The sequence below is a fragment of the Heterodontus francisci genome, chromosome 11 (assembly GCF_036365525.1).
Source record: "Heterodontus francisci isolate sHetFra1 chromosome 11, sHetFra1.hap1, whole genome shotgun sequence".
NCBI classification, from domain to species: Eukaryota; Metazoa; Chordata; class Chondrichthyes; order Heterodontiformes; family Heterodontidae; genus Heterodontus; species Heterodontus francisci.
In genome coordinates this window covers 114,128,774-114,141,113 of record NC_090381.1, presented here as the reverse complement: position 1 = coordinate 114,141,113, position 12,340 = coordinate 114,128,774, and the positions used below count along the sequence as shown (strand labels likewise).

Genomic DNA, 12,340 nt, shown 5'->3' with positions numbered 1-12,340 from the left:
CCATAGTATTTACACGGCTACTCCAGTTCAGTTTCTGGTCAATGGTAACCCCCAGGATGTTGATAGTGGGGGATTCAGCGATGGTAATGCTATTAAATATCAAGGGGAAATGGTTAGATTCTCTCTTGTTTTAGATGGTCATGCCTGCCGATTGTGTTGCATGAATGTTACTTGCCACTTATCAGCCCAAGCCTGGATGTTGTCCAGGTCTTGATGCATCTGGACATGGGCTGCTTCAGTATTTAAGGAGTCGTGAATGGTAATGAAAATTGTGCAATCATCAACGATGTTATGAAAGTGATTCTGTTATTGTTAAAAATATTTTTTGAGAAATTCACAGTCAAACTGAAGAAATGTTGGACCAGTATTTTTTTTTCAAGTGGGTCATCAAGAAGGCACTGTAAGAACTGGTTTGGCAACAACATATACTGTTATCACATGACTCAAGTTAAAAATAGAACAGCAACCCTAGTAACTGGGGAGAATATGCACAGAGAAGTCAGTCGCACACCCCTTGATAGGACCAGCCCAGGAGCAGCAGCGCATACCTGAGAGAGCAGTAGACACGCAAGCTTTTGGTAGTGTCAGTGTGTTTACTTTCTGGAATGAGATAAAGTTAGCTCCTGTTTCTGAAGAAGTGTCACAGAGGAAGAGACCAGATTCTTGCTAAATGTTTAAAGGAAAGCCTGCTAAATTAATTCTCAATGCCGCCTGAAAAGAACTGTTCTAAAAGATCCCAGTAACCCGTGTACATGTACTCGGAGGCCAGACTGTATGCCAGTTTTGGAACCCAACATATCTCCTCTGCTGTTTTCTTCAAGAATGAGCAAGTATTCAGCCCAAGTGTTTTTTTGTCTGTAACAGAGCTCTGAACAAAAATCCCTTTTATTTTTCCAGTTAACCAGTGTACGTGTGTGTGTGTGTGTGTGTCTGAGTGTGAGGGGTGAAGGTAAAAAGGGAACTTTGAAATTTCAATCTGTGTGTTTATGCTTTACTTCATTACTGGTTAAGACTTGTTCTATAATAAACTGATAATTTTGTTTTTCATTAAAGAAACCTGGTTAGTGTGTTTTATTCTGGGGACAAGTAGAATATATGATGGACCATATCGCTAAGTTGAAAGATTTAAGTATATGTTGTGACCTACGGAGAACTGGGACTAGAATAAACAGTGCATTCCTCCCGCCTCAGTCATAACAACGAACATCCCCACTTCTGACCTTATGATGGAGCGAAGGTCATTGATGAAGCAGCTGAAGATAGTTGGGCCTAGTACGCTACCCTGAGGAACTCCTGCAGTGATGTCCTGGAGCTGAGATGATTGACCTCCAACAACCACAACCATCTTCCTTTGTGCTCGGTATGATTCCAACCAGCGGAGAGTTTTCCCCCTGATTCCCATTGACTTCAGTTTTGCTAGGGCTCCTTGATGCCATACTCGGTCAAATGCTGCCTTGACGTCAGGGACAGTCATTCTCACCTTGCCTCTGGATTTCACTCAGCACTTCTGGCTGAAGATGGTTGCAAATGCTTCAGCCTTGTCTTTTGCACTGATGTGGTGGGCTCCCCCATCATTGAGGTTGGGGATGTTTGTGGAGCCACGTCCTCCTGTCAGTTGTTTAATTATCCACCACCATTCACGACTGGATGTGGCAGGACAGCTGAGTGTAGATCTGTTGTCTAACCTCAGATTAGAGGTCTGTTGGTTGTGGGATCGCTTAGCCCTGTCTATCGCATGCTGCTTCCATTGTTTGGCACGCAAGTAGTCCTGTGTTGTAGCTTCACCAAGCTGACACCTCATTTTGAGATATGCTTCGTGCTGCTCTTGGCGTGCCCTCCTGCTCTCTTCATTGAACCTTGTCTAGCTTCCCCTTAATTACATCTATATTATTCGCTTCAACCTCTTCCTGTGGTAGCAAGTTCCACATTCTCACCACACTTTTGGTCAAGAAATTTCTTCTGAATTCACTATTGCATTCTTGGTGACTATCTTATATTGATGGCCTCTAGTTATGCTTTTCCCCACAAGTGGAAATATTCTCTCTGTACCCACTGTACTAAAACCTTTATTAGACCTCTATTCGGTCACCCCTCAGCATTCATTTTTCAAGAGAGACCCAGCCTGTCAATCCTTTCCTGATATGTATACCCAATGATGAAAAGGACCTTTCTGTTCCTTCCTGTGGGAATAGAAGATGCCATGGGCACTATTTTCTTCCCGGTGTCCTGAGATCAATATTTATCCCTCAATCAACATCACTAAAACAGATTATCTGGCCATTATCACATGGCTGTTAGTGGGAGCTTGCTGTGTGCAAATTGGTTGCTGTGCTTCCTACATTGAAACACTTCAGAAAGTGTTCTGGAATGTTTTGAGATTATGAAAGGTGCTGTAAATGCAAGTCTCTCATTTTCAATCTGCTCTCAGTAGGAACATCAGAGAAATCCCAGAGTCAGCACCCAGGTTTGAGACTGTTAAGGCATCGCATCATTAAGTAATAATCTGCTGGCAATGTAGCTTGCAATATGATGAAACCCATTGTGTGACAGTGGGAGATGTGTAGCGACTCAGTGCGGCGATGACAGTGTGCTATTAGCTATGGAAAACAAAGTCAGCACACAATCTTTTCAGTATGTGTAGCCACTCAGCACAATGTATGTTCATTACTGTCTGTAGCATCAGAATAATCATCTCCCAACTGAAAGATTGCTGTCATGTCTGCTCATGTTTTGTCAGAAGCGCTTTGCACAAAGTTCAGACCCAGTGACTGTCACAGGGGTGGCCAACTTGAGCACCAGATCAGCAATGAGATGAATGACTGGTTACTTATCTTTTTTTTGGGCTGGTTTTGTTCAAAACACTGGGATAACACTCCTGATTTTACATAGAATCTACAGACCATTGAGAATCAATTGTATCACTGAGTTCCAATTTTGTTGGCTGTTCGTCCAGCTGGGAAGGACGGCATTACCCCTGAAATAATCAAGAGTGCCAAGCCTGCTATACTCTCAGCACTCCATGAACTGCTTTGCCTGTGCTGGGATGAGGGAGCAGTACCACAGGACATGCGCGATGCCAATATCATCACCCTCTATAAGAACAAGGGTGACTGCGGTGACTGCAACAACTACCGTGGAATCTCCCTGCTCAGCATAGTGGGGAAAGTCTTCGCTCGAGTCGCTTTAAACAGGCTCCAGAAGCTGGCTGAGCGTGTCTACCCTGAGGCACAGTGCAGCTTTCGAGCAGAGAGATCCACCATTGACATGCTGTTCTCCCTTCGCCAGCTACAGGAGAAATGCCGTGAACAGATGCCCCTCGACGTTGCTTTCATTGATCTCACCAAAGCCTTTGACCTCGTCAGCAGACGTGGTCTCTTCAGACTACTAGCAAAGATCGGATGTCCACCAAAGCTACTAAGTATCATCACCTCATTCCATGACAATATGAAAGGCACAATTCAGCATAGCGGTGCCTCATCAGACCCCTTTCCTATCCTGAGTGACGTGAAACAGGGCTGTGTTCTCGAACCTACACTGTTTGGGATCTTCTTCTCCCTGCTGCACTCACATGTGTTCAAGTCTTCAGAAGAAGGAATTTTCCTCCACACAAGATCAGATGCCAGGTTGTTCAACTTTGCCTGTCTAAGAGTGAAGACCAAAGTATGGAAAGTCCTCATCAGGGAACTCCTCTTTGCTGACGATGCTGCATTAACATCCCACACTGAAGAATGTCTGCAGAGACTCATCGACAGGATTGCGGCTGCCTGCAACGAATTTGTCCTAACCATCAGCCTCAAGAAAACGAACATCATGGGACAGGACATCAAAGAAATACTCCATCCATCAAGATCGGCGACCACGCTCTGGAAGTGGTTCAAGAGTTCGCCTACCTAGGCTCAACTATCACCAGTAACCTGTCTCTAGATGCAGAAATCAACAAGTACATGGGAAAGGCTTCCACTGCTATGTCCAGACTGGCCAAGAGAGTGTGGGAAAATGGTGCACTGACATGGAACACAAAAGTCTGAGTGTATCAAGCCTGTGTCCTCAGTACCTTGCTCTATGGCAACGAGGCCTGGACAAAGTATGTCAGCCAAGAGCGATGTCTCAATTCATTTCATCTTCGCTGCCTCCGGAAAATCCTTGGCATCAGGTGGCAGGACCGTATCTCCAACACAGAAGTCCTCGAGGTGGCCAACATCCCCAGCCTATACACACTACTGAGTCAGCGGCGCTTGAGATGGCTTGGCCATGTGAGCCGCATGGAAGATGGCAGGATCCCCAAGGACACATTGTACAGCGAGCTCGTCACTGGTATCAGATCCACCAGCCGTCCATGTCTCCGCTTTAAAGATGTCTGCAAACGCGACATGAAATCGTGTGACATTGATCACAAGTCGTGGGAGTCAGTTGCCAGCGTTCGCCAGAGCTGGCGGGCAGCCATAAAGGCGGGGCTAAAGTGTGGTGAGTCGAAGAGACTTAGCAGTTGGCAGCAAAAAAGACAGAAGCGCAAGGGAAGAGCCAACTGTGTAACAGCCCCGACAACCAATTTTATCTGCAGCACCTGTGGAAGAGTCTGTCACTCTAGTATCGGCCTTTATAGCCACTCCAGGCGCTGCTTTACAGACCACTGACCACCTCCAGGCGCTTACCCATTGTCTCTCGAGACAAGGAAGCCAAAGAAGAAAAGACCATTCAGCTCATCTGATCCATGTTGTTGTTTTTACTCCACATGAGCTTCCTCCCACTCTAAATATCTCTTTCCACCCTCCCCCTCCATGTCCCTTCGCTCTTCATGTTTGCATCGCACCTGCCCATAACTGCATCAAGCTGCATCAGCTGTGGCTCAATGGGTAGCACTCTTGCCTCTGAACCTCAAGGTTGCGAGTTTAAAAATCTCGGCTGATAATCCACTGCAGTACTGAGGAGGAGGAGGTGCCATCCTGTAGATTGGACATTAAACCGAGGCCCTGTCTTCCCTCTCAGGTGGCCGCAAAAAACCCCACAGCCACTACTTCGAAGAAGATCAGGGGAGTTCTCCCCTTATCCTGGCCAATATTTATCCCTCAATCTCTAGCACCAAAGCAGATTATCTGATCATTATCACATTGCTGTTTGTGGGATCTTGTTGTGCTTTCCTTCCTACATTGCAACAGTTCACTTCAAAAGTACTCCATTGGCTGTAAATCACTTTTGGGACATCCTGTGGTCTTGAAAGGTGCTATAGAAATGCAAGTCTTAATTTTTTAATGCTTTCTGCTTCTACCGCTCCATATGGTGGAATGAACAATCTCACCATTCTGTGTGCAAAGTGTAATGACCAGGTGAGAAGGGGCCTAGGGTTCCCTCTCAGCCTTCACCTGGTCTTACCATAACTGGGTTTAATTTTAAACACACTGTTTTTTTTAGTTCCCCCTTTGTGAACCCTTGTTCATTGCTTTCCAATTGTAAGGCAAAGAAACCAGCCAAACAGGTTTTCTTCGATTTAAAGAAGAAAAGTTGAAATTTATTAAACTTAAACTCTAATTTGGTTAATGTCTACAGATACACGACACGTCCACACTTAGCATGCATACGTGATACACACATGCAGATAGAGACAGAAAAGAGCCGGAGAAATAAGGTGGAAAAGTTTGAGGCAATATCTGAAGATAGTTTTGGTTACTGTTCTTCGAGCTCACTGTAGAGTCCTTGATTGTCGGTAGATGTTGCTTTTCGTTGGGGTGCAGTATTCTTCTTAAACCTTGTTCGATGTGGGAGACTCTTCTCTCTTGAAGTTCACGCCTACAGTGGATTTGGAGTTCCGTGAGAAAAAGATGGGAGCAGACAGGAGAAGCTGTGGCGAGCCAGCCAGGAGAGGTTTTTTCAGTCCAGGAGCAAACAGTCTCTCTCAAACTCTCTGTACAATTCAAAACTACTCAGGTTGGCCAGCAGCTTAGTCATGTGACCAGCTGGTTTGACCATGTCTGTTTGTGGATTCAGCCATCTTAGCAGTCATCCTGGAATGTGAGCTTCCTCACCTTCAATGTCTGGTGATCAAAGTCCATTGTGGGTTGAATGTGTCAGGGAATGGTCCTTTGTCTCCACATGCACTGTCTGTTAGTATGTAAATGTTTCTTCCAGCCACGGCTGATCTGTTTAACAAGTCATTTCCTCACTCCAGCAACAGTTTAAAACCAATTTTCATATGATAAAACTAATATGCCTCATTCTTGGTCGGTGGGGGTCTGCATGACAAAAGAAATTCATCATTATTTGATCAGTTAGTGGCTGTCTTGTGTTTATGCCACCATCTCTTGGACTCACCCTCAAGTGGGAACAAGCTCTCTTCTGCCAGTAGTGCCGTGGGATCAATAACATCCAGGTGAACAGACAGACAATCCAGGGAAGTAATACAGCTCACACAATACAACAACAACTTGCAGTTATGTAGCACCCTTAACCGTAAAAATGCCCCAAGGCACTTCACAGGAACATCATCAAACAGAATTTGACATCGAGCGTCTTAGAGGAGGACAGAGAGGTAGAGGGGCCAAGAGTTTTAGGGAGGGCATTCCGGAGCTGGGGGCCCACGCAGCTGAAGGCACGGACACCAATGGTGGAGCGATTAAAATTGGAGGAAGCAGAGATCTTGGAGGGCTGAGGGGCTGGAGGAGGTTACAGAGATAGGGAGGGGGAAAACCTATGGAGGGGTTTGAAAATACCAATGATAATTTGAACTCTTGAAGCATTACTGCATTGGGAGGTGAGCACAGTGGGTGATGGGTGAATGGGACTTAGTGTGAGTTAGCATACAGGCAGAAGAGTTTTGGAAGAGTTGAAGTTTACAGAGGGTGGAAGATGGGAGGTTGGCCAGGAGAGCACTGGAATTGTCAGAGTCTGGAGCTAATTGCACTCCAGCATCCAATTAAGCAGTTTGTTAATTAGGGCATCGTTGTCACTTTTACCAATTACAATGCCTGGCTCACAAGCCCATACATGTGTTTTTTCAATGCATTGAAGCTGTTGGTGTACAGAATTACTCATTTACTCTGAGAACACGCAGTCCAGAGACAAAAAACAGGAATATAAGTGGTGCTGCCGCTTTCAAACCGTGACAACACTTTTCAGTTCCTCTTGTGCATATTTGAATTTCGATGGAAGATTGTCTGGAGTTTATGGAGCACCCATACGCACACCTGAGGCCCAGCTGACCCATAGCTAGAATCAAATGCTGTCTTGGGAAAGCATTACATGTCACTCGTACCACAGAGAGAAGCAACGTTCCTATGTAATCTTGGCTCAGTGGGTAGCCCTTTTGCCTCTGGGTTGAAGATTTTGGTTTCAAATTCCACTCCAGAGATTTGAGCCCATAATCCCAGCTGATGCTCCCAGTGCAGTACTGAGGGAATGCTGAAATGCCAGAGGTGCTGCCTTTTGGATGAAACGTTAAACTGAAGAGCAGTCTTCTCTCTCAGCTGACTGTAAAAGATCCCATGGCCACTATTTTGAAAAAAGAGCAGAGGAGTTCTCCCTTGTGTGCTGGGTTAATATTTGTCCCTCAATCAACATCACTGAAAAAAGCAGATCATCTAGTTCTGATGATAGGACACCATCCTGAAAGGTTGGGCTGAATTTCCCCGTGGGCATCAGGACCCCGATCTCAAGACCCTCTGTGGGTTGTGAGCCCACATATGCCCTCAGCACACCCGCTGGAGCAACTTTACATGAGGCGGTCTCCTAATGGCCACCTTCGTGGTGGCCAGTCAATTAAGGGTGATGGGTGGACCAGGGTTGCAGGAGGTCCAATAGGAGGGGACACAGCAGTATCCGGACAGCAGCCTCACCAGGAGAGGAGAGTGCTATTGAAGAAGAGGGAGACTGAGGAGGTGCCTCGGTGGTGAGAAAGAAGACAAAGTACTGTGACTGGCCTCAGGGTGGAGGGTTGAACCTTCCAGAAGAGTGCCTGCCGTTGCTCCTGGATGCCTGTAAGTATTGCTGCCAATTAATTCAGCCACCCATGGTCGGCCGACCTCCCGGAGAGAGGCCACCTCCGCAGTGTTATGGGCTCCTGACACAAGGGCCCGTGCGATGCCAGAAAAGTGACAGCATTAGGGCAAAATGTCCCTTGATTGGGGCCTTAATTGGCTTCATTGTCTGGATGCTTCCCTGGAGCGGGCTGCCCGATTCCCATGGCAGCTCATCCCTGGGAAGGTCACCCGGAGGTGGGACAGCTTTGGGGAGCCATCCCAACAGGGCTTCCCGCTAATTTCTAGCAGCTGCAGTACTTTACAAAGAGTGCTTTAGTGGCTGCAAAGTGCTTTGCGATGTCCTGAGCTCGTGAAAGATGCTGTTTCTTGTCACTGACACAATGTTTTTTGCAAGTTCTCTGTCTCAACTAGTATGTTGTTACAGAGAAGAGGTCTGTCACACTATATTCCTGTTAAATGTATAACTGATGCTCCACAGTTGTTTATACAAATTCACAGGGAGCTGTACATCACTGCAGTAGATGTATCACATGTGGGGAAGATACAGTTTAATATTTAGAGAATCATTAAGAGCTGGGAGTTTACACTTGATTCATGATGAGAAGCAACTCATCAAAGTCGGAAATCTGGAGCACGGAAGTTGAGGTTTTGCTACAGCCATTAGTGCCGAGTGGATGATCCATCTCGGCCTCCTCCTGAAGTCTCCACCATCATAGATACCAGTCTTCAGCCAATTCGATTCACTCCACGTGATATCAAGAAACGACTGAAGGCACTGGACACTGCAAAAGCTATGGGCCCTGACAACATTTCAGCAATAGTACTGAAGACTTGTGCTCCAGAACTTGCTGCGCCCCTAGCCAAGCTGTTCCAGTACAGCTACAACATTGGCATCTAACCGGCAATATGGAAAATTGCCCAGGTATCTCCTGCTCACAAAAAGCAGGACAAGTCCAACCCGGCCAATTACCGCCCCATCAGTCTACTCCCGATCACCAGCAAAGTGATGATAGGGGTCGTCAACAGTGCTATCAAGCGGCACTTGCTCAGCAATAACCTGCTCAGTGACACTCAGTGTGGGTACGGCCAGGGCCACTCAGCTCCTGACTTCATTACAGCCTTGGGACAAACATGAACAAAAGAGCTGAACTCCAGAGGTGAGGTGAGGGTGACTGCTCTCGACATCAAGGCAGCATTTGACCGAGTATGGCATCACAGAGCCCTAGCAAAACTGGAGTCAATGGGAATCAGGAGGAAAGCTCTCCACTGGCTGGAGTCATACCTAGCACAAAGGAAGATGGTTGTGGTTGTTGGAGGTCAATCATCTCAGTCCCAGGACATCACTGCAGGAGTTCCCCAGGGTAGTGTCCTAGGCCCAACCATCTTCAGCTGCTTCATCAATGACCTTCCCTCCAACATATGGTCAGAAGTGGGGATGTTCACTGATGACTGCACAATGTTCAGCACCCATTCGTAACTCCTCAGATACTGAGGCAGCCCGTGTCCATGCGCAGCAATACCTGGACAATATCCAGGCTTGAGCTAATAAGTGGCAAGTAACATTTGCGCCACACATGTGACATGCAATGACCATCTCAAACAAGAAGGAATTTCACCATCTCCCCTTGACATTCAATGGCATTACCATCACTGAATATCCCACCATCAACATCCTAGGTGTCACCTAGGCTCCTTAAACGTCACCTTCCAAACCCGCGACCTCTACCACCTAGAAGGACAAGGGCAGCAGATGCATGGGAACACCACCACCAGCAAGTTCCCCTCCAAGCCACACACCATCCTGACTTGGAACTATATCGCCGTTCCTTCATTGTCGCTTAGTCAAAATCCTGGAACTCCCTTCCTAACAGCACTGTGGGTGTACCTACCCCACATGGGCTGCAGTGGTTCAAGAAAGCAGCTCACCACCACCTTCTCAATGGCAATTTGGGATGGGCAATAAAATGCTGGCATAGCCAGTGATGCCCACATTCCCCGAACGAATAAAAAAAAAAGCGAGTCACACATTCAGCGTCTCCTTCTCTCCGTGGGTCGCACTCACCTCGGAGTCAGAAGAGATTTCAGTACATAATCTACACTGGCACTGTCAGAGGTGCCTTCTTTCGCAGGAGATGTTAAATTGAGGCCCCCTCTGCCCTCTCAGGTGGATGTAAAATATCCCATGGTCACTATTTCAAACAGCAGGGGAGTTCTCCCCAGTGTCTTGTGGCCAATATTTATCCCTCACGCAACATCACTAAAAAGAGACATTATCACATTGGTGTTTGTGGGAGTTTATTCTGTGCAAATAGGCTGCCATATTTCCTACCTGAAACAGTGAATACATTGCAAAAAGTCCTTCTTTGTCTATAAAGCACTTTGGGACATCATGTGGTTGTGAAAGGTGTGATAGAAATGCAAGTCTTTCTTTTCAAACAATAATGGGTCGATGGATGATGACAGGATTTCCTTGTTTGATTTGAAGCAGCTCATAAATTGAACTTTTGGCCAAGAGCCAATTTAATTGTAATTACCCACGCAGTAATCAACAGTACCTGGCTGTACCAGGATAAACCGAGCTGGTCTAGATAGCACAGGATTCAAAGTTTCAAGTCTGACGGAAAATAGTGAACGCGTTAATCAATTCTCCAGTTCTACAGCAAAAAGCTGTTCACTTCTCACTGATTTTATTTTAGCTCTTACTAGTTGTCTCCTCCATAAGAATCTCTTCAATTCAGCTCCTCAATTTAATAATCCATGTCAATTCTTCCCAAATACTTTCAATTCTTATCAGCACTCTGATTGCTTAGATGGCAGTGCCTGGGAAGAGTTTCAGGCAGAACACCTTTGGACCATCGAGCCCCCTCAACAACAACATCCTGCATTTATATAGCACCTTTAACATAGTAAAATGTCCCAAGGTGCTTCACAAGGGTGTTATCATATATAATTTGACACTGAGCCACATAGGAAGATGAGAAGTAGGAGCAGGTGTAGGCCATATGACCCCTTGGGCCTACCCCGCCGTTCAATACGATCATGGCTGAACTGCTACATTATTCTACTTTCCCACCCAATCCCCATATCCCTTGTTTATTTTAGTGCCCAAAAATCTATCGATCTCAGTTTTGAATATACTGAGGAGATGTTAGGACAGATGATCAAAAGCTTGGCCAAAGAGGTATGTTTTATGGGGTAGAAAGACGGAGATCTTAAAGTAGAAAATTCCAGAGCTTAGGGCCCAGGCAGCTGAAGGCACAACTACCAATGGTGGAGCGATTAAAATCGGTGAGGTGCAACAGGCCAGAATTGGAGGAGCACAGAGACCTTGAAGGGTTGTCGGGCTGGAGGAGGTTACAGAGATAGAGGCCAGATCTTGTTGTTCTGCCGAAGGTGGGTGCAGAAAATGGCGACCGCCCCACACGGGACCCAGGCCACCGCGATTCTGCACTGGGCAGCCACTTAACATACTGAGAGAGGCCGCCGCGCCCCCCCCCTCCCCTCCCCCAATCATGTGGTAGGGCAGCATTGGTAATGCTGTGAATGGCGTTAACCTGATGCCGGAGCAGGTGCTGCCGCCATTTTTAAAAGGCCTTCCCCCCTCATCCATCAAATAATGCAGAGCTGACCCCTTCCCCACTCCCCAGCTATACACAGGATGCAGAGCTGACCCCTTCCCCACTCCCCAGCTATGCACAGGATGCAGAGCTGACCCCTTCCCCACTCCCCAGCTATACACAGGATGCAGAGCTGACCCCTTCCCCACTCCCCAGCTATGCACAGGATGCAGAGCTGACCCCTTCCCCACTCCCCAGCTATACACAGGATGCAGAGCTGACCCCTTCCCCACTCCCCAGCTATACACAGGATGCAGAGCTGACCCCTTTCCCCTCCTTGGTGGCGCCATCTTCTTGTGGACGGGCAGATGAAGGTATATGAGTGCCGCCTGTTGAGCTCAAGATCAGGAACGGATGGGAAGATTGAGGCAGATGACATTGAAATTTTATGCAGAGAGGTATTTTAAATATTTAAACAAGTTCCGGTCTCAGGGCAGCAGAGGTGCAGCCAGGGAGCTTCCCCAACCCGTGGCGGTCGCGATTCTCCATGCTCCCCCTCCCCCACTGCCCTCACCGCCACGTAACCTGACATAGGGCTGAGCACAAGGTCCGGCCCAGGGAGGGGTGAGAACATGGAGGGATTTGAAAACAAAATGAGAATTTTAAAACCAAGGTGTTACGAGACCAGGAACCAATGTAAGTCAGTGAGCACAGAGGGTGATGTGTGAAAGAAACCTGTTGCAAGTTAGGATACGGGTAGCAGAGTTTTGGATGAGCTCAAATGCAATGTAAGGAGTCAGGCCAGGACGTCAT

The 12,340-nt window shown here is 47.0% G+C and overlaps 1 protein-coding gene across 10 annotated transcripts in view; it reads right to left on the bottom strand.

Moving 5' to 3' along the window:
* The window catches only part of LOC137375477 (phospholipase D1-like), a 235,373-nt gene that overhangs the window by 120,641 nt on the left and 102,392 nt on the right, over positions 1–12,340 (bottom strand). The window lies entirely within an intron of this gene.